Source organism: Carassius gibelio, chromosome B3 (genome assembly GCF_023724105.1).
Source record: "Carassius gibelio isolate Cgi1373 ecotype wild population from Czech Republic chromosome B3, carGib1.2-hapl.c, whole genome shotgun sequence".
NCBI lineage: Eukaryota > Metazoa > Chordata > Actinopteri > Cypriniformes > Cyprinidae > Carassius > Carassius gibelio.
In genome coordinates this window covers 28,981,670-29,004,570 of record NC_068398.1, presented here as the reverse complement: position 1 = coordinate 29,004,570, position 22,901 = coordinate 28,981,670, and the positions used below count along the sequence as shown (strand labels likewise).

Sequence of the window (22,901 nt, the reverse complement as noted above, 5' to 3'; positions counted from 1 at the left end):
TAAGAGGGTAAACAGCTGAGTGCACAGTCAGAGATGAATTACTGAGGCCATTTTGGCATCGCTGCTTGCAGAGGTCAGTATGTAAAGTGATTATTTGGCAGTAAACTGCACTTTTAGCATAGCAGGAATTCAATAACATGCAGCGAATGAATTTAAGGCCAACACTAGCTGAAATGGAGCTCTTTTTAAAAAATTTTACCATACGGTGGTATGGGTGGTTGCTGACGTGTTGCTATCCCTTTACTAGGCTGTTCTCGACTGAAGATTGATCTAGTTAATTAGTAGTAATTCATTTCAGCCATAAAGCTTTCAGCTAAGCACTGGCAAAAAGTCAAAATCTATGAATGAGTTAGGAAAAATCTAGATAAGATGATTATTGTGACCCATTCCACCTCTTTCCAGTAGACAGGGACATGTAAAGTGAACTTTTAGTTTAGTGTGTATGCCTAAATGGTCAAATACACACAAATAAATGTCAAAAGGTGGTGCTTGATGATTATTCACATAAACCTTTGCTGGTTATATCCTAACTGAACATAAACAGCTGAGAATGAGAAATATGTGTGAAACAGTAGCTATACCAGATCTGTGTAATGTAGCTACTGTAACAATACAGTTTAACTAGCAATATAACTATTATGTCGCTTTTTACAATATGTAATATAAGTCGCAGTTGTCCCCAGAATGTGTCTGTGAAGTTTCAGCTCAAAATATGAATTCATGGGGATTAGAAAAGGAATGGGTGGGTTTTTATCATTGTTCGGTGGTTGTGTTCACACACTGCCAACATACGTTAAAGTGACAACATGCTAATATATCTGCAGCCGACTCTGTGCTTAATATTAATTAAACAACTAAAGACGAAGACAGTATCACTCACTGCTTTTATAGCTTTAAAAAGCAACAGACTATGATGTTTTAATTTATATGTGATTATTCATTTTCTTTAGTAGAGTGTTAGCTGTATATTTTATACATACATTAATAAAATTTAGTGCTGTTAAATATTTTTTTTCCATTGCATTTGTCCTTTGAAGTTTTTTTTATTGCATTACTGACTGCTTAATTATTTTTCAATGTTTTCAATTATTAGTTACCCTAAGTAATAGTTGCCATTTAATGCTTTCTATAGATATATTTCTCATGTCTGTGAGGCAAGTAGCCTATATGCTGTAGTTTCAATTCATTCATGTGCAACGCTCCTGTTCAAAGAGACCAAGACGGCAGAAAGCACATCCTGTCTGTCTTCTTTATTTTACAAAAGCACAACGTTTTACTGATATTATCTGTACACAAATAAAAGTAGACCCTTTACAGTTTGATGTATTACTCTTATGTGTATGAGCAAAAATGATGGTGTATTTTAAGTTGTGTTCACCTCTGTCATAAAAAATGCTTCCAGCGCCTCCATGTCATGTAGCACACTAACCGCTTCTGAACTCCATACAAACACTTGCCAAATAGTGCACATTTAACTCGATTAATGTTAGAACGACCTATATGTAAAGCTGCTACATAGTACATGTTTCTATTTCAAATGAAAAGCCATATTTAACTTTATGAATGACAGATGAATGTTAGGATTCCTGCCAGATATGCTACTGTAATTACCTCAAGAACCAGCTATTACTCTCCGTCATGAACACAGACAGTTTTTTCTGCGATTAACCAAGTAATTACATTTTAAACTATAGCCATAGTAAGCAACGCAAACAAACAAATAAACTAATATTAATAAAACAAATAACTTCAAACTAAAATAAATAAATAAAGACTTTTAGAGTTTTTAATTCACATATGTAATATTTTACTTGTGACTCAATTTATGAATGAAAACCTTTTCACAAAGAGTTTAAAGCTCTCTACAACATGACAAACACATTAGCCCAAAAATATCTTCCGAGGTGAAAGTCCATACCGTAGTACAGCCGTATCTAAGACTCTCTATTGGAGGACCTGTTAAAACACAGGTGCACTCCCACACTTGGCTTCCAGATCATCAGAACACGACAAACAAACAGCAAGCATGAACTTCTGTGAACTGAACACTGCTGAACAAACTCACGCCTGCCAGTAAATTAAAGCTGGCGTTAGACAATAGATGAGAAGAAGCACAGTTTATTTACTCACCATCATGCTGTTACGAACCCATTTAACTTTATTTCTTCTGTGGAGCACAACAGGTTAATTTTTACAGAATATCCTGCTCTATATTTCTAATATAGTGTCTAATAAAGCATTCAAATGATAAAAAGTTGGGGAAATAAAGTAAAATGGGATTGGATCTATCATAAGGTTGAGAAAACGATGACAGAAAGTTCGATTGTAGTTGAACTCTTCCTTGAATGTCACATTTACCATTATTCAGTGTCAGAAAGGTGAGAAATGGTTGTTAAATAGCGAACAAGCAAGCGAAAGTCATTCTCTAATCAGCTAAAGGTCAAAGTATCTGCAATGAATAAATCAAAACTTAATCTTATCCATCTTATCACAGCCAGCAAAACACAAAGCTGTTCAACAGAGGGTCATTCGCAGCACATGGTGTGAAGCATGTGCACGCCTTCTTCATTTTTCACTGCAAATCCTTCCCCCACCCCTTCGCTCCGGTCCATCCATCTGTTGCTATACTCACAGGCGGTGCAAAGATAATTAGGGAGACGTGCAGGAGGAAAAATCAACAGGAGTTGGATAAGGCCTATCAGATATTTGCAATGCAAACAGCCGGAGCATGGTGTGCTTCTGACCCCGCAGGATTCAGGTCAGTGGCAATCATTTACTAGACTGTAGTCAAAAGTACTTCTACAGGACGTTTGCAGTGCAATTAGCATGTCAGCTGTGTGTCATGTAAGGTTCAGCATAAACACTTGATCACGATGTATTTGAACAGACCCATAAACAGCTAGTACATGGAGATTTCGGTGATGGATCAACATGAATAGCACATGTCTACAGACCTGTTCAGGGGGCAACTGCTGTATGTGGAGATGTGCATTGTGTTTTTTTAGCATTTACAGGCACTAGCCTTTTTCTGCCACCCACCAGAGAAAAGGACAAAATAACTTCCCTTCCAAAAAATATAACAAGATGTTGAAAATCTTTTATTTCTAAGCACATTATTGACACGTTGCATTGAAATGAGAATTTGGGCATTTATTGCCATACAAATAGTCATTTGACCCTGATAAATATTATTTTTCACACTGCATATGGTGAACGCTTATGCATTTCGTTTGTGATAGTTATATAATATGGAAGCATATGGGTAGCATTATTCAATTTGGGATGTAATATGCAAAATGACAATGCAATATGTAAAATGGCAATGCATTTCTGTATTTACATTTAAATTTTCCAATACATTTGTGCAAGGTTTGGTGCAAAATGAAAATGAAAATTAAATTACATAATTTTAATTTGCCATTTACTACACCAGTTTTAATATGTAAAATGAATATTAATTTTAACGCTTTATAAGTTGCAAAATTAAAATGAAAATGTATTACAGAAATGATTAGATATGTCTAACATGTTAAAGCAAAAACTGTGGCAAAATGATCATTTAAATGCTATTTTTCTTAATTGCATTAACACTCACAGTCAAGACACTTACGATTGCATTTTCATTCGGTGTCCCGCAATGAATGTAGCAAAATTCAATGTGCACATTGAAAATGGATTCCGAGCCGATCACGTGTCCCCGCCCTCGCGCCACGTCAATCATTGTGTGAACAAGGCGGGGCTTGCAGAAGGTCAGAGACTCAAATATCAAGAAGAGGATTCAATCAAGTGAGACAACATGGACAAGACAGTTGGTCCGTGTATGTTTTGATCATTTCGGTTTATGGCTTCAATATTTCATTCGCACTTGTGGGCGGAGCTGAAACGGTGCTTTCATCTGATTGGTCGAATCGGATCGGTTTTCATCTGACAGCCTTCAGCTCGGTCTTGTCATTCTTTCAGGCAGAATAAGAGTCAGTGCGAGTGAAGCACTGAAATGTCTGAAACTACGCTCACTGTTAATTAGCATAATATTTGAATCAGATGTAGCTGGGCACATAATTCGTGCTGCTGAGACCTGCAAATTATTTATAGGTTGTAGTATTGTACGAATATTGTCCCACTGATAAATACAGTGCAAATAGTTCGGTCCCTTTGGATAACAGTGAAGTGGAAATTAAAATCAATAATAGACTGAACAGTTCCATGTCTGTAACATTTACCACTCTCATCTTTTAAGTCATAAGGCACTAGGTATGTGTGTGTGTGTGTGTGTTTGCGTGTGTGTGACATTAATAAATAATTGTAAAAATGAATATAGTTACATTTCTAAATAAAAATAGTAAAATTAGCTCTATGCTGCTCAGTGCTCCTGTAGCCTACCCCAGAGCGCCCTCTCGCGGCTGTAGACGGTAATGTTTTCTCTTGGTCTTGAATAAATGTGACATATAGTCCAGTGCGACTTATATATGTTTTTTTCCTCATCATGACGTATTTTTGGACTGATGCAACTTATACCGAAAAATACAGTTAACATTATTATTATTATTTATTATGAGAGTAATTGACACAGACTAGAACTTTAATGTTTCACCCAATTCAGCTCATATCTTTAGACTCGTCCGACTCGTGTTGCTTGTATAACTGGCCAGACTTACCTCCCCAAAAAAATCCTATTTAATTTTATTTCATAAATTTAACTATATTTATTTCCACTTCACTGTTATCCAAAGGGACAGAACTATTTGCACTGTTTTTATCAGTGGGACAATATTCATACAATACTACAACCTATAAATAATTTGCAGGTCTCAGCAGCACGAATTATGTGCCCAGCTACATCTGATTCAAATATTATGCTAATTAACAGTGAGCGGTGGTTTCAGACATTTCAGTGCTTCACTCGCACTGACTCTTATTCTGCCTGAAAGAATGACAAGACCGAGCTGAAGGCTGTCAGATGAAAACCGATCCGATTCGACCAATCAGATGACAGCAGCGTTTCAGCTCCGCCCACAAGTGCGAATGAAATATTGAAGCCATAAACCGAAATGATCAAAACATACACGGACCAACTGTCTTGTCCATGTTGTCTCACTTGATTGAATCCTCTTCTTGAGATTTGAGTCTCTGACCTTCTGTAAGCCCCGCCTTGTTCACACAATGATTGACGTGGCGCGAGGGCGGGGACACGTGATCGGCTCGGAATGCATTTTCAATGTGCACATTGAATTTTGCTACATTCATTGCGGGACACCGAATGAAAATGCAATCGTAAGTGTCTTGACTGTGAGTGTTAATGCAATTAAGAAAAATAGCATTTAAATGATCATTTTGCCACAGTTTTTGCTTTAACATGTTAGACATATCTAATCATTTCTGTAATACATTTTCATTTTAATTTTGCAACTTATAAAGCGTTAAAATTAATATTCATTTTACATATTAAAACTGGTGTAGTAAATGGCAAATGAAAATTATGTAATTTAATTTTCATTTTCATTTTGCACCAAACGTTGCACAAATGTATTGGAAAATGGAAATGTATATACAGAAATGCATTGCCATTTTACATATTGCATTGCCATTTTGCATATTACATCCCAAATTGAATAATGCTACCCATATGCTTCCATAATATAAGGGGTGTTTGCTAAAATGACATTAAGCAAACTGACTATGCAAACATCTCCATGACTTTAAATATTTGAGCTATAATACATGATTAGTTTTTAAAAACAGAAAGTAAAGTAAGCTGTCTCAGCATATACAGCATATGCAATCCATGCAATAAAAGACACTAGCTCAGTTTAGGACCAGATCATTCATAATTATGTTATTATATAATACTGTTTTGATGTGCAATAGTTGCTATTAAATATTTTTCACAATGTTGCACAGAGTTAGGGTTAGCTTGACGTGCCAGCATCATAATATTTATTAATTATAAAAAAAGTACCTAGAACTCAGTATATATAAAAACAAATACAAAAATATACTGTCCCTATTTTTTATATCATATTTCAGCTATGTTTTGACCACTGAACTAGGAAATGTTTCTGGTTTCCATTTCAGAAATCTGGTCACCTTAGCTGGCTTGCAGCTTAATGGGCTTGTTTTTAAAGAGCCTGCGTGTAGCAGGTATCAGGGCTTTCAGTGAATAGCAGAACGCTGTGGAATTGGCCAGAAAGAACAAGGTAATTACTTTGAGTGTCTATCTTTGGTCTTGCTTGACTGCTTTAGAAACAGCCACTTTTAGCCACCTAGTGACACATAATGGGCACAGCACTCTTACTGCCCTTGTTTAAAGGTGAAGGTTAAAGGTTTATTTCTCAGTAAAGACGGTGGTGTCAAAACAAAAGCTCTGTTTCAGCATCACAACTTTAGCCTGACTGTTGGCTTAACCTATTTTGTTTGAGATCTGACTCAAACAGACTGAGGGGTCTGCGTTCAGCAATCCTGGTTGAAAATATTATTTTTGATGTTGAAGGAATAGTTCATCCAAAATTCTAATTTGCTAAAAGAATTTACACACCCTCAGTCCAAAGATCTGATAAAAACATTACAATAATCCACAAATAATCCACACGACTGAAGTCTATGATTTAATATTGTGTATATCAAAAAGCTGTGTTTGTAAGAAACATATCCATCAAGACATTTCACTGTACCAGGTGAGATATATGCATAGATGAAGCACCATTTACAAGCGAAAACAGGAAAAAAACTGTTCTAAACACCAGGGGATGGACATTTTCACTGGAGGAAGTGTTATTATGAATAGGTGTTTTGGTCAAAACCACAATTTTTAACTTAAAATACCTAATGACGCACTCATTTCTTTATAAACTTGGAGATCTTCACTTCACAATACATTAATTGTTGGAGTGGAGTGGTGTGGATTACTTGTGGATTTTTCTGATGTATTTATCAGCTGTTTGGACTCTCATTCTGACGGCATCCATTCACTGCACAGGATCCATTGGTGAGCAAGTGATGTAATGCTAGATTTCTCCAAATTTGTTCTAAGAAACAAACTCATCCACATCTTGAATGGTCTGAGGGTGAGTTTCCATGTTTGAGTGACTACTGCTATTAATTTCACAGAATTTATACAATTCATCTTTAAATACATTCATATGGAAATGAATTAGTACACAAAAAAAGAGATTGTCTTCAATACATGGAGTAAAAAAATGAAAGCAGATGGAAAGCAGACTAGCCTGTAGCTTTAACCTTGGTCATGTTGTTGCTGCTGCTCTTTTCCTCTCAAGATTGTGCTGGCAAAATTATCTTTAAAAAAGGAAGTTTTACAGATTAGATTAGAATTTCATCAAGGTGACCAGATATCCAGTTGTTTTTGTTTTCCGGACAGCCCTGTAAACAAGATGCTTATCTTGTTTCCTGACATATATTGTGTACTCTTTACTCTTAAGTCAGAAATACAATATAAGGTTGTGGAAGCAGACTAAATACATGAAGGTGAAAGCTGATCAGTGGTTTTACATGCACAGGAAAAGGTAAACCCAGGCAACAGCATGGTAACCAGCGCTGACACCGCAGACTGATGAGGCACAGGAAACAGAATTAGTTGAGACAAGAGACCGGACACACTCCTGAGAATTAAATCACACACACACACACTGCAGCGGGAGCTGTGTTGATATTGCAGTCAGAGGCTCAGTGACTGGAGTTGCCAGCAAAGTCAGAGAACTAAAACGACAGTAGCGCTCCAAAAAATGATGCAGCACTTTTTAGAGGACATAGATTTTCCTCTTCCAAAATGTTTCAGCAGTGCAGTGCTTTTTAAGAAACTGAACTGAAAATCTCCTGCGGGGTATTTGTCTTCAGCTTTGACTTCACATGAATGAAAGCTATGAAACCTTTGCAAAATATGTATATTTATATAGAAAACAAGTTTGTATACTGTTGTATTGTTAAAGGGTATATATACATAACTTTATTTTTTCAGAATGTGTTTAATGTACTTTAAACGACTCTGTCAGTTGATACTCAGTCACTGTAATTGGTTGTAAATGCACACATTAGATTTTATGGGTCATTTAATAAGTGTAATATTGTCATAGAGTGCTTTGATTGACACATTTTTTGCAAGATATGTCAAGCTATGGACAATACAAAAATAAATGGCAACACTGTGCTGTTGGTCTGAGGAGTTTTTGCACAACAGAAATCGAGTCATTATTTTAAGCTTCGAGACTCTTTAGATTCAAATCAGTTCCTGTAGTTCAGTCGGCTTATTTAGGTAATAGGATGAGTTAAGACTTTGTCCTGGTGACTTCCTTATTTTCACTGTAAATGCTGGTTATATATCCTCAGTGCAAACACAATATTACACTTCGAGGCAGAGACATTTTATTTAGCTTCTTATAATCTTAAAAATATGGCTGAATTCTTTAAAAGGTGAAATGCTATGCAAAACTGCAATCTAGAAATAGACGGAGAAGCTCGAATGTTTGTTGGTCACAACATCATTCTCTTACCACCATTTGTGTTATATCATAGGTTTGATGAGTTTTTACTTTATTTATTCTTTATAATTTACTCACCCTCAGGCCATCCGAGATGTAGACGAGTTTGTTCCTTTATCCAAAGAGATTTTGAGAAATTTAGCATTACATTATTGGTGGTTTAAGTTCAAACATAATTAACTGATGGACTGGAGTCATGTGGATCACATTTTTGTGATGTTTTTATCAGCTGTTTGGACTCTCATTCTGACGGCACCCATTCACTGCTGAGGATACGATGGTGAACAAGTGATGCAATACCACATTTCTCCAAATCTGTTCCAAACTCATCCACATCTTTAATGGCCTGATTCAGTTTTTATTTTTAGCCAAACTATTCCTTTACAGAAAATATTTGGTAGATATAAAAAGGAAAAAAAACATTATTCTCTCCGAATATCAAAAGTTGTCCTCTATCTCAATCCCAATGCGCACAATTCCACATTTCAAAACATTTCCTGTAGCTTCCAGTTGTACATTAGGAAGGTCATGGTCATATTATCACTGACAAATCCCTCAGGCCCCAAAAATAGCACAAATGAACACTAAAGCTTAAGCTAAACTCATTATTCGCTAATAGTGTACACAGACCACATTAGCACCGCCTAGCATCACATTACCATTCTTAGGTGGTGTCATAGAGGAAAGCTGACCCTAATACCTTACTATACCATGTCTGTGGGTCAGAATGGACAATCTTCTTTTCATGTGGCTCTTATTCACCTGTTCTTAGTGCTCAGCTTTCCCTTGATTAGAACTACTATTAATACAACTCCAAATCCTTAGGCTCCGCCCACCCACATCCGCAAAATCCAGCTGAGCTCATCCTGTTTGCCAGCTACCCTCTGCAACCCGGCTAGATCAGAAAGCTTGCTCATTGCATGTGAGCGTTTGTTTTTGTTCTTGGAGGACACAGAATACCAGTGAAGGATTAGCTATATTATAGCTATATTTTCACAAAAACTGAGCAGTGTCCCAAATGCTAACCCGGCTAGCCGACGTCTCAGCGCTCTCGGTTTAAGATGGAGACACCGTTCTTGCTCTCTCAGCTGTTATTTTGATGTTTATATATATATATATATATATATATATATATGTCATGGGAGTTCATTAGCAGAAAGCCAGAGCACAGGCCAGAGAACATGAGGAGATCCAGATCGACTGAACCCTAAGGAGCGCCACACACTCCACAGGGAACCTGAGAGTCGATATCAGCACGCAGCACAGACAAAGACAGGAAAGGAAGGAGAGAGTCTTGCCTGCTCACCATGCAGAGTTGAGTAGTAGTAGATTCCCCAATGAGTTCATTACCTCTTCAACACAACAAGCAATCATAAAGTTTACCCTACTCTACTGCTCTGTGAGAGGTAGCACTCACTCTCACTTCTTCGTGTTTTTGAAAGTGTCTCTATATACAGTACATACCAGTGAAGTACATCATGAATAAAGAGCCGTTCACTCCAAGAACGATTACTATATTAGAGGCCACACCTGAGCATGATAATATTGTGTTTAACATTATAAGCGCACTCTGAAGTTACGTCATCTGCCGCTTTTAAATGCTCGAGGTGGACAAATGTTATGAGGTAACAGTTAAACTTGATCTCACAATTCCAACCTTTTTTCCCCCCTCGCAATTATGATAAATATTAATTTTTTCTTTTAATTGTGAGATATGAACTAGCGAGAAAATGTCTAATTGCGAGTTTATAAGAAAATTCGGAAGTCTGATATACTCGCAATTGCAAGATAAAGAAGTCTAAATTGTTAGATGTTCCAATTAGTGTTCCTGTAGCTCAACTGGTAGAGCACTGCGCTAGCAAACAAGCAAGTGCAAGGTTGGGAGTTAGATTCCCCGGGAACACATATGTAAAAATTGATGGTCTGAATGCACTGTAAGTCGCTTTAGATAAAAGCATCTGCTAAATGCATAAATGTAATTTTTAATTTAATTTAATTACCTTTATTTACTGATTTATTGATTTATTGTGGAAACAAAAACCTTAAAACAAAGACGAAGAAAAAAACACTGACTTATGAGATGTAAACTCAGAATTCGGAGAAAAAAAAGTCATAGATGTGAGATATAAACTAGAATCATAATAAGAATCATTGTAATTTGGACTTTTTTCTCACAATTGAATGGATGGATAAATATATAAATAAATGTGAATTGTGAGATATAAACTCATAAATGATCACCATTTTTAATTTTTTTTTTTTATTCCATGGCGGCCTTCAATAAAGAACAGCATTTCTTTGAAATAGAAATATTTTGTAATACCATAACATGTCTGTTACTGTCACTTTTGATCATTTTAATGCATCCTTGCAAATTATTAATTTCTTTCAGAAAAAAAAAGATTTACTAGACCTACACTTTTGAACAGTAGTGTATATTGTATACTCTTACTATTTCTGCCAAACAGCCATATGCCATTAAATCAACAACATTGCACACTACAGTTTCAAATGTTTATCTTAACATAATGCGTGTTGTTTAATATTGTTGTCTAATATTTTGAATATAGCTGTCTGAATATGCAAACTTCCTTGCTTCAAACAAAAAGCAATCTGTCATATCAAACATGTACATACAGCACATGCTTCATTAAAGGCCAAGAAATCAGTACACTATGAAAGAATGGGAATTTAAGATGTTCATATTATCATACTTATCGTACTGTTTCTGCAATCTGCACAGAATTGCCTAGGTTAGCCAAAAAGGACCTAAAACATAAATATAAAAAAATGATATAATAATGTATCAATTAGTACGCATTCTAGTTTTAACTGCCACCTTTTGCACTCAGTGTGACATTTTCAACTTTTCTGCAGCTGTCAGAATCAATTAAAGTCAAGCAGGTAAAAGTAGATTTAAAGTTAGCAGTGAGACACCTCCTGACAACTGCTTGTCCAGCAGAAACTTTTCCACAAGACTCCTCATATTTAATTCAGAGCGACCTCAAGGAAGAGTCTGCTAACAAATCCAGAGTTTCTGGAATATGAGCTGCAGTCGTATCCACCCACACAGACGGGCTCACATACACAACTGTGCTGCGATTCGAAGCGAGCTTCCCTCCGCATCCCACGGGGTCTGATTCCCCTCCACGTGTCAAACGACAGGATTGCACTGTGTTGTCTGATTATGAGAAGGCAACAGGCATTTAAGGCCACTTCAGATCTGTCTGTAAGACAAAGGAAGGATTAATCAGATGTCTTGCAATCACACAGCAGTGTCAAAACTGCTTTTGTTTGGATTTTGTCACACTTTTTGGCTCTTTTCAGCTCTTGTGATGTGCGACTTCAGAAAAAAGCATCACATCTGTTAGCAGTCAAATCAAACACGCAGAAGTAAAGCACAAATTCACAGTCGTTTTCTGCACGCCTGGAGTATGAGTCATCACAGCAACGCTTCAAAGGCACAATTGCATTTTCTATTTCGGTCATTGCGACAAATTACCAAACAGGGAAAATGTAAATGAACTGTTAATAAGAACTAATCAGAAAACAGCGGAGAAGAATAATGTGTGTAATTAGGAAATTAATCATTTTGAGGGTTTTTGGGTAAATGAGCAAGGGAGGGATTGTTGCAAGGGAACCAGGACAAACTATTTTCAATGTTGTCCCAATCAGACCCACTTTTTTTATACACACTCAGAAAAAAAGGTTCAAAACTGTCACTGGGTTGGTATCCTGGGTTGATACAAGTTAGGTCCTAATGTACTTTTAAAGTACTAATAAGTACCTTTAAAGGGATAGGTAACCCAAAAATGAAAATGATTTACTCAACCTCAAGCCATCATATAGGTGTATATGATATTCTTTCATACAACTACAATTAGAGCTATATTTTTAAAAAAAATGTCTTTGCTCTTCCAAGCATTATAATGGCAGTGAATGGTGGTTGAGATTTTGAAGCCCAAAAACATGCATCCATCCATCATCAAAAGTGCTTCTCCACAGCGAGAATTAAAGTCTTCAGAAGTGAAGAGCAGCTTGGACATTATTCTTAACATCTCATTTAGTATTTTATGGAAAAAATAAAAATATATACTACCATTCAAAAGTTTGAGGTTATTAAGACTTTTTTTTTAAATTGTATTAATACTTTTATTAAGCAATGATACATTAAATTGATTAAAAGTGGCAGTAAGGACATTTATAATGTCTAATCAAATATATTTATAATGTAATAATTTAGGATTGATGTATGTATGATTGATTAATGTATGATTTATAAAATAAATCAAAAGATTTATATTTCAAATAAATGCTGTTGTTTTGAATGTTATCACAGTTTCCATAAAAATATGAAACTGTAATAATAAAACAGTTTTTAACCTTGATAATAATCATGTTTTTTGAGCAGCAAAGCAGTATATCAAAGTGATTTCTGAAGGATCATGTGACACTGAAGACTGGAGTAATGATGCTGAAAATTCAGCTATATATATAATATTAAAATTAAAAAAGAAAACAGTTATTTAAATTGTAATCTATTTCACAATATTACTGGGTTTACTAAATAAATAAATGCATATATATAATGTTTGATTAAATAAATGCATCTTCGGTGAGCATAAGAGATTTTTCTTAAAAACAATAAAATAAAAATCCCCAAACTTTCGAACGATAATTTGGCAGTATGCAAATTATGACCATTTGTAATTTTTGGAAAAAATCTTTTTACCTTGTATTGAGCCGGGAACATTCCATTAAGAAAAGGAGAGGGTGTTTGGTTTTATTGTGTTGGGACAGTGGCGATGTGGACTAACAGATGCAGGTGCTGGTCAGTCTTTGTGTGTCTGTCGAGACTCGAGAGGCCCAGATCAGTCATGGTTGAGCTAATCACTCTGTCGCTGTGATGAGTCATAGAGCCTCTCAAAATCGGACCAATCAGAGCACGCGGACAGGAGAATCTCCCGCGCTTACTCAGCGACGTGCTTCTGTTTGGCCGCTGTCCACGGTGCTGAAAACACGAACGGTGAAATCCAGAACAATGCTGACGTAGATACAGAAAGCTCACCATCGCACATGACATTAACGCAGGTGGAAAATAAGAACCTGTGCTGTGTTCAACAGAGATGCTAACTAGTCTGATATTAATATTGGGGTTAAAGGCTCACTTACGGCTTATGATAATTAAAAAGGCAGATAGTCAGTCCGATTTTCTTAATCTATTTTCCCTTAAGAGAAAAATGTTTAAAAATGTTTTGTATGCTCAAAAATAATTTTGAAATAAAACTGATCAATTAAAAAATACAAGTACATATTAAAATTTATATTCAAACAAAATACACTACCATTCAAAATTTAGAGTTAAGATTTTTCAATGTTTTTAAAAGAAGTATGTTATGCCCACCAAGGCTGCATCTCTTATCAAATAGACAGTAAAAACAGAAATATTGTGACATATTATCACAAGTTCTATTTAAATGTATTTTGAACCATAATTTATTTCTGTGATGTCAAAGCTGAATTTTCAGCATCACTACTCCAGTCTTCAGTGTTACACGATTCTTCAGAAATCATTCTGATATACTGATTTGATGCTCAGGAAACATTTTTTAGTAGTAGTAGTAGTAGTAGTAGTAGTAGAAGTAGTAGTAGTAGTAGTATCAATTCTGGAAACAGTAGTGTTTATGGAAACTGTGTGTTTTTCAGGATTCTTTTATTAAGCGAATATTTCCCTTAAAACTGATTTTATTTATTTATTTTTTTCTAAACCCATTTGCTGTATTTTTTTTTCTTTGGGACATAAAACTGCCTCAAAAATAAAATAAAAAAATTAAGCATAACATTTCAAGTTTTCTTAAGACATACAACAGCTTTATGTGGGGAACAAACCAAAATGTAAGTCATTTACAAAAATTCTTCCCCTGTTTTAAATACTGCATATTTTAAAAACTCTCCAAAATAAATAAAAAAATATTCTGAAATTTTCCACATAAATCTAATGCAGGTTTGAAGTGACAGGAGGGTGAGCAAGTAACGACCAATTTTTTTTTTTAAATAACTACTTTAAAGGGGCTCTGCTACAGTTTCTTATGAGACACAAATAAACTTGTGATCTGCCATATGAAATGAATCCTGAAATGTGCAAACAGATGCTAATAGTGTCGAGATGCAGTGGTCAGTGATCTCTGAAGGACCGTCTCTGACACATGGTTAATGAAGCATGTGTTTTCATGCCTCTGAGATCAGAGGAGCTCATCTAACACACACACACACACACACACACACACACATACACACACACACACAGTGTCTCTCTCAGCTTCTAGCCCACTCACTATGTAAAATTCAAAGCAGGTGAGCAGAAGGCCCCACAGCAAACGTGTTTACCCAGCCTGTGACGCACATCAGAGCGAGAGAGAGAGAGCAGGATGGTGCTGATGGAATGAGGAGGAGGAGACAAATGGGAATAGGAAAGAGAAAGAGAGAGATGCTGTGAAAGCCAACACACTGATCCATGAAAAAGGATACCGAGAGCACAGGTGCTGAGTTACAGTGATAAATTAAACACACAGTTTCCAGATGCACCTGTCTCTCATTCCCAAAAATATAGATTTTCTTGTTTTCATGTCCCTGTATATCTATAGTGTATCTGCGCATTATAAAATATCATACTATGGGGCTGCTGAACCCTTGAATCTGATTGGCTGACAAGTGTTCTGAGGTGTGCAATTATTTTCAAATAGCCTAAAAGTGACAATTGCTTCCATAAACGTAATTTGCCACAAAATTATGTTTTATCGTGAAGCATACATATGAACACGTGTTGTCAGCGATACTTCGACGGTTTTAGCAGTTAAGGCTACATGACTTTCTCAATAGCGATGTAAAAACGTCTCTGTTCCTAAAACAGATAAACATCTTTGCTACTTGTAGAGACGCTAAACGCTCTTGAGAGATGCACAGACTCAGGTAATGCACACACGCTTATTCTCTCTCTCTCTCTCTCTAAAAACAGCATTAATGACTGCATTAGCCTGTCATCAACGGCTCAAGCCTCCGTTACTAGGTTTAAAATGAAGTTTTGGAATTAGCAAAGGAAGTGTGCGATGAGAAGCATAACAAATTAATTAGCACACACAGGCTTTAACATCAACTTTTTGCTCAGTAGCCACTGTGGATAGCGGTTATCCAAAATTACTAGCTACTCAGCATTTTCACTGGCCACAATTTTTTTGTTGGGAAATAATGTTTTCTATGACTGTAGTCAGTTGCAAACAAAAAAAGAAAAAAGATTTTCGCCGATTTAAATGCCATTTTCCCTAACTGTACATATATGCGTCATCTTTCATGTCAAATTCTTAAATTTTATATATAATTTCACAAAGTGCCTATGTTATGGATTAAAAAAAAAAATGTAATTTCATGTAGTGTGTGACACAGCTATAAACGAATGAAAACATCCAGCAAAGTTTTAAATCTGAATCGACTCAATCGAGTCACTGAAACGAGTTGTTTTTTAAACGAATACCAAGCAATTTCATGTTGACGTCAACATGAAACATTAGCATATTGCCCGCCCACTTGTTGATATTTGTTGACCTGAAAGAAAATGCTAATTCTATCTTTGTCACTAGCCGATAAGTGATTGATTACAAACGCTGCTTTATCAGGCATTACAGTCATAATGAATGAAAATGAGACCATTCAGACAGATCACCAAAGATTAAAGTCACGCAAAGGAAGGGTTTGAAAAAAAGAATGGTTAAACCAATCTTTTGGGAGTCGCTGAGGAAATAAGGTAACAAAATAAATGCATATTATAAGACAATGAAAGTTTTTTGACCTTGCATGCATCTCAAACTGTTGTTGGGGCCTACCAAACCCAAAATATGAACCTTTCATTACCCATAATAGGGGCACTTCAATATGACAATATATGGCTGTACAATCAAATGAAACCAGTAACAAAAAACCTATCTATCCACTGTAGAAGAAACTGTGGCATTTGGATGCATTTATAAAGACAGGGCACTCCTTATAGCACAGATGATTTTGACAGTTGACCGGAAATGACTGACCTGGCTTATCAAAAACCAGGAAGTAACCGTCTATATAGTCCAATATCCCTCACTTTTCAACATGAGGGTATTATTTCAATTCACATGTCACAGTTGTGAGTTTGTGTCGCACTAAAAATGTTGTACTACTAACGTCAGGACTGATTTAACACAACAACTGTTTCACCTCTGCAGTGCATCTACAAGGATTGCTCAACCTCGCTGATGGAATCTCTTGTGCTCAAAATAGCTCTAAAACACTTCCCTGGTGTGGGACAAAAGTGTACCAAGATGAGCGTAGTTCCTCAGAAGCTTTCTTGAGGGGACAAGACCTTTTACATTTCATTCTCCTCCTGGGTAGAATGAAGGAGGTTTGTTGAGGACGTCAGGAAACATGTGACACGTTTCACTCTAAAGAGCACATTCTGTACCTTAGTGGGGACTTTTAAGACAACTACTGTACCACTATTACTTTTGCAGTTTTTTTTTTTCAGTTAGGGATTTCAATAAACCCATTGTTTTAAAAACTGTGTTGATTATCCCATCCTACACCTTTCATGCTACAGACATGAAAGACATCAATAATTACGCCTGTTGTATGTTATATGTTACCGGTTTCTGATGCAGAAAAGCTAGTTCATGCATTCATGACCTCTAGACTGGACTATTGTAATGCACTTCTAGGTGGTTGTCCTGCTTCGTCAATAAACAAGCTACAGGTAGTCCAAAATGCAGTGGCTAGAGTCCTTATGAGGTCAAGAAAATATGATCATATTACCCCAATTTTACAGTCTCTGCACTGGTCACCTATAAAGTTCTGTATCAGTTACAAAATATCATTACTTACCTATAAGGCCCTAAATGGTTTAGCTCCAGCGTACCTAACTAGCCTTCTACCACGCTACAACCCATCACGCACCCTAAGGTCACAAAACGCTGGACTTTTGGTAGTTCCTAGGATAGCAAAGTCCACTAAAGGAGGTAGAGCTTTCTCACATTTGGCTCCCAAACTCTGGAATAGCCTTCCTGATAATGTTCGGGGTTCAGACACACTCTCTCTGTTTAAATCTAGATTAAAAACGCATCTCTTTTGCCAAGCATACGAATAATGTATCTATTAAATTGTGACTGCAGTTCTATCTGATCAAATGTGCTTTCTTATTCTTTAGCTTGGGTTAAACTAATGAATTTTACTTTGGAACAGCAGCTATGCTAATGATGTCTCTATTTGTTTCTCTGGATTTACAAAAGCTCCAGTCTGGATCCAGAACACCTGAGAAGAGACGATGCTGACCCCTCAGAGGACCCCAGATGATGCTAACCCTGAATCAACAAACAGAGCTAACAAATATTGCTACTTACTATGCAATCACATTATAATTGCTTTTAATAGTGTTCATCTTCTGGTTGACTATGTCTTGTATTAATTTTTTCTGAAAAATCCTGCCATATGTACATAAACTGACAGTCGCCACTTATAAGTTACTACTAAATATTGTAGAAACTTAATTTTCTGTAAAACTGCTTTGTAATGATTTGTATCATAAAAAGCGCTATTCGAATAAATACACTTGAATTGAACTGTTGTGCTTCTACTTTTCTTCAAGATCAAATTTTGGCATTTAAAAAAAAATAATGTAATCGATATTTTGTGGCTCTTTATTGTGTCTTGACAGATCACTGTAGAGCCTCAGTTCAAGCGTCATGTGAATCAATCATCTCTTCCTCTTTACAAGTTATAGCATGAAATAAACATGAATGAACACCAGAAGGTATTTTATTTCAATCAAGGAAAGTCGTCAATAATATGCATTATTTTTTCAAGTTTAAGTCCACCAAAGTTAATCTACTCTCCTGTTTAGTTCGTTTGTTAGGCAGAAATGGCAGATTCAGCATTCTGATTGGTCAGATCGCATGTCAGTCAAACCCCCAGCGAAGGGTCAATTTGTTATAGGTGCTGTATGTACCGGTAGTAATGACTTAGAACCACATCGCAGCTCCCCGGACATCCACCCCGGTAACACAGCATCAGATGTGAGAATATACCTGGCTTTTTATATTCTGTCTTACTTCTGGTAGTCTACTTGTGCTCTTAGGGAAATGTTGTGTACTTTTGACCTGTCAAAATCACAGAGCAGGTCTGTTGGAATTTTAACGTCCCGCGACAGGTTTTGTTCTAGAGAAACGTCTCGGCTGCTCTTGTTCTAGTTTTGTGCTCTGCGAGCCCCGCTGTGGTTATAAGCACTGTTCTCCAGGCATTTCCCCAGAGACTGTCAGGATAAATTTAGGGGCGCCTTTGTGAGCCGGGCGGAAAAAAACATGCTGAGTACACACACACACACACTCACTCACTTTCTACCTCTAAATTTGGAGGACTGCAGTGCAGGGATATTAAAAAGCGTGACTCATTACAGCCTTCAGAGGCCTTGATAAATTACAGACACATAACAGGGCGGATGGGTCAACGGATGGACAGTAATGAGAGGAATAACAAACTTCAGACTCACTTTTACTTCATTAATAGCCCACTGAAACCACACACAGACTGAGCAGAGACAGCAGAGGCTTTATACCTTGTTAAAGGAATAATTCTTGCATCATTTACTCTCCCTCATGGCAATCTGAACCTGTAGGAGATTGTGGAACATGAAAAGAGATGTTTTGAAGAATGTTCAAGCTGTTCCTTTTTAGGAGTTGTACAGACTAATTGACTAGTTCACTTGAAAGCTCTGTCACGATGTTTTAAAGGGCACCTATTTACAAAATGTAATATAAGTGTCAGATGTCCCAAGAATGTGTCTGTAAAGTTACAGCACAAAATACCACTAAGATAATTTATTACATCATTTTGAATTGGAAGCAGAAACAAGCTCTTTTCATGATTGTCTCATTAAATGCAAGCCCTAAAGGCATATTTTCCAGAATAGGGCTGTGCCTTTACAGATCATACCTCAGATACTCTGCTAAAAAACACATCTGCTTGGTTTTGATTATCTGTTTTTCATCAATCAATCAATCTATTTGATTGTCTATTCTGCTGAAATCATGCATTTTAAACATTTGAGTTCAAACTTCCTATATATGTTTTTCAGAGCGCACACATACTAAATATGCACACAGTAAGCAGCATGTGAATAGTAAAACTTTTGTACTTTTTGGAGTACTCTTTCATGTCTTATTGTGCTTAAACTGTCAAATACACACAAGTTTACATTAAAAACAAAAGTTACAAAAACACAATCACGCGGTTAATATGACCCAAACAATAAAGTAAAAACATAATACCCCTCAATGCTCTGAACTGAAAATGTATATAGATTTAATAAACGGACATTTCTTACTTGAATGCTGTTTTTAAAAGCTCTGTGGTGAAGATCAACATGGCTCATTTAGGACAGGGTCTCTGCTAATACAGCAGTGTCAGTCAACAGTCATGGGCGGGGCTTGTAAAATGTGATGTCACATTTGACAGATTCTGTGAACAGCTTGTTCTGAGACACTGCTCATGATTTTTAGGGATAAAAAATAAGGGGTGTTTTTTTTTTATCATTATAGGGTGTTTGACGTCAGTGCCAAATCTGCTCCTGCATGTCAATTTTGAACATGCAGAAGAATGAATGACATTTGAAAACCAAGTGAGCAAATAAGGATATACTTTTAAATAACACATGAACTGTTCCCTTAAGAAATGCCCTTTTATAACGTTTTAAAGAGGTTTATTTTATTTTAATCAACCTAAAATGTCTGTTGTTTTAAGGTGGTGCTTTAAAATAAAATAGGTTAAGATAAATATAATAATTATGTTATTAAAGTGACAGTACACCCAAAAATAAAAAATTCTGTTATCATTTAGTCATCCTCAAGTTGTTCCAGACCTGTGTGTTTCTAACTGTTAAGCATAAAAGAAGATACTTTCTAGAATGTTTGCAAGTAAACAGTTAACGATAGCCACTGAATTCCCTTTGAAAGTCGACGGGTTTGGAACAAGAGAACAGAATTTTCATTTTTGGGTGAACTATCCCTTTAAATGTTTCTACAGTAAGAATATGGGCAACAAATAGACAGCCGTGCAAGTGATGATAAACAAAGCACTGGGCAACACTTGAGCTGATATAAATATAGAGATACCAATGCAATGAACAAACCTTTCACACTCTTCTAGCTCACACATGAGCTCGTGATCCTGGCCAGACACACTAACACCTCACCTAAATATACAGCACTCAAAAGCACATGGTCACTTCTATGTTTAGATGGCTCTCCTGAGGGAACGTCCTGCGGTGAGCAGGGGAAGGACGTCCCCTCATAGCCCTCGTGCTCCTAAACTTTACATGCACCGTTTGTTGCACGCACACCACTCCATGTGATTCATAATTCTCGATTCAGCCGCAGGGAAACCCTGACATTTTCCTGGACGCCTGAAATGTTAGCGCTGCCCTTTGACCCGTGTCCAACTCATCTGAAATAATACTTTTTGCACGCTCTGTAGAAGGACATACTCAAACCCTTGTGAAAAAGAAGTAAGCTTAATTGTACTGGACGTGTACTTCAAATCTTAAAAGAATATAAAAAAAAAATAATGCACTTGCAGATAATATAACATTAACAAAATAAACTTAAGTCCACTTTTATGATTATGTTTCACGCTTAACACACTTAAGTACACTTTTAAAAGTGCATTTTGAAATAAATTGCACATTATTTAATTGGTTTAACAATCTTTTGACATGCTTTGAAACATGCACGCTTGGTTTGATATGCTGACTAACACAACAAAGAACAAATAAAATACTTGATTTCATTTTAACTGTAGTTAAACAGGCTGGAAACTTTAACCATATTTCAAATACAATAGCTAGATGTAATTATGAAATTACATTTAAATGTGTATTACATAAGTCCTACTTTTTGTCTTTTATAGAAACTGCATTGAAACTCCACTTGGCTCAAAAATCTGACGGGTAAGTGCCCACTGGTAATAAGTGCTCTCTCTCTTTTTTTCTATGCTAAAAGTGTACTTCTTTTTCACAAGGAACCCCAAAGGACTGTGTGTACTTGGTGTACATTTGAAGCGTGCAAAGTCCTAACACGGTCTAAATCACATTAAAAGATTATAATACTCACGTACACACTTGGTACTTTCTAACCTTGAGCTAAGGAATCTGAAAGATGTTAAATAACTGTGTAGCTTCTGAAAGGCCTGGAGACATTATGAAATCAAATCACACATTGTAAATCCTTGCAACAACAACAAAAACAAAAACCCTTAACATGTACCAGATGGTAAAACCAAAGACCTGAATCATTGCCATATTAATATGCTATGTTAATTAAGGAATATCGTTATGTTTAACAATAATTAAAAAATTGTATTTCAAAAATTGTTGCATGTTCAAAACGGCATTTTGATGAGTTTGCAAATGATATTAAAATGAACACAGCTAAAATATGACGACAATAACAACAAATGACGGAGGTGTGGGATTCTGTCCTCTAAGTGCGAGTGGGCAGCTGAGCAGAAGAGCCTCTCTTATGTAAGCGCTGCAGCTCTGTTTCTGTCCATCTCGCGCTCGGTTCCCATCAGCACGTGCTGCTCTGGGCCTGCGCTGCCACCTGCTGGACAAACGAGGAATGGTGTTTTTAGCTATATGGATCAGCGACGTAAAAAGTACCAATTCTGTAATTCCACAGAGTCAAACATCGAAATTAATGTATTACTCTGAAGCGCATTATAGGTCCCTGATGGTTTAAATACCAGAGGGTGTCAGCAGAAAGTTATCAAACCGATTTCTGTAAATATATCCACAAGGACTGATGTTTTAGATCGAAAAAAACGAATACCTCAAAACTATTTAGAGGTATTGGCAATACTTCGAGGTGTCTGTACTGTTGATTTCCCTCCAAAATGATGTCACTTACTGAAGTATGATGTCATTAAGAACGTCTTTTTTCTTTTTGTAAAAAAAAAAAAAATAAATTATTGAAGAGAAATGAAATGCAAAAATAAATAAATAAATAAATTTTCATAATGTTCAGTGTTACAAATGATGAATTTTTAACATTATATTTAACGAGCTCTACGTTTAAAACATGAATTAAATAAACCGTTAAAAAATTATATTCATTTGCCCATTTAAAAAAACATTTATTTCCATTTTTGATTTCTATTTGTTATAGTATCATTCCTAGTCCTCCAACAGGATCTCAGGTTAATACTGACAATATAGAAAAGTTTATGAAATAATTACCAGTATTAATATAATTATTACCAAAAATATTATTTTAAACATTTAATTTACTTTATATATTAATATATTTATATATTTCTAAATTATATATTTACTTAATTTTTTTA

The 22,901-nt window shown here is 36.0% G+C and overlaps 1 long non-coding RNA gene across 1 annotated transcript; it reads left to right on the top strand.

The window, feature by feature from the left end:
* The first annotated feature begins 2,627 nt into the window (after positions 1-2,627).
* Positions 2,628-18,127, top strand: LOC127953923 (uncharacterized). Its single transcript, XR_008153366.1, has 3 exons — positions 2,628-2,758; positions 6,073-6,194; positions 17,798-18,127. It is a non-coding gene; the product is annotated as an uncharacterized LOC127953923 (long non-coding RNA).
* The last annotated feature ends 4,774 nt before the right edge of the window (positions 18,128-22,901 follow it).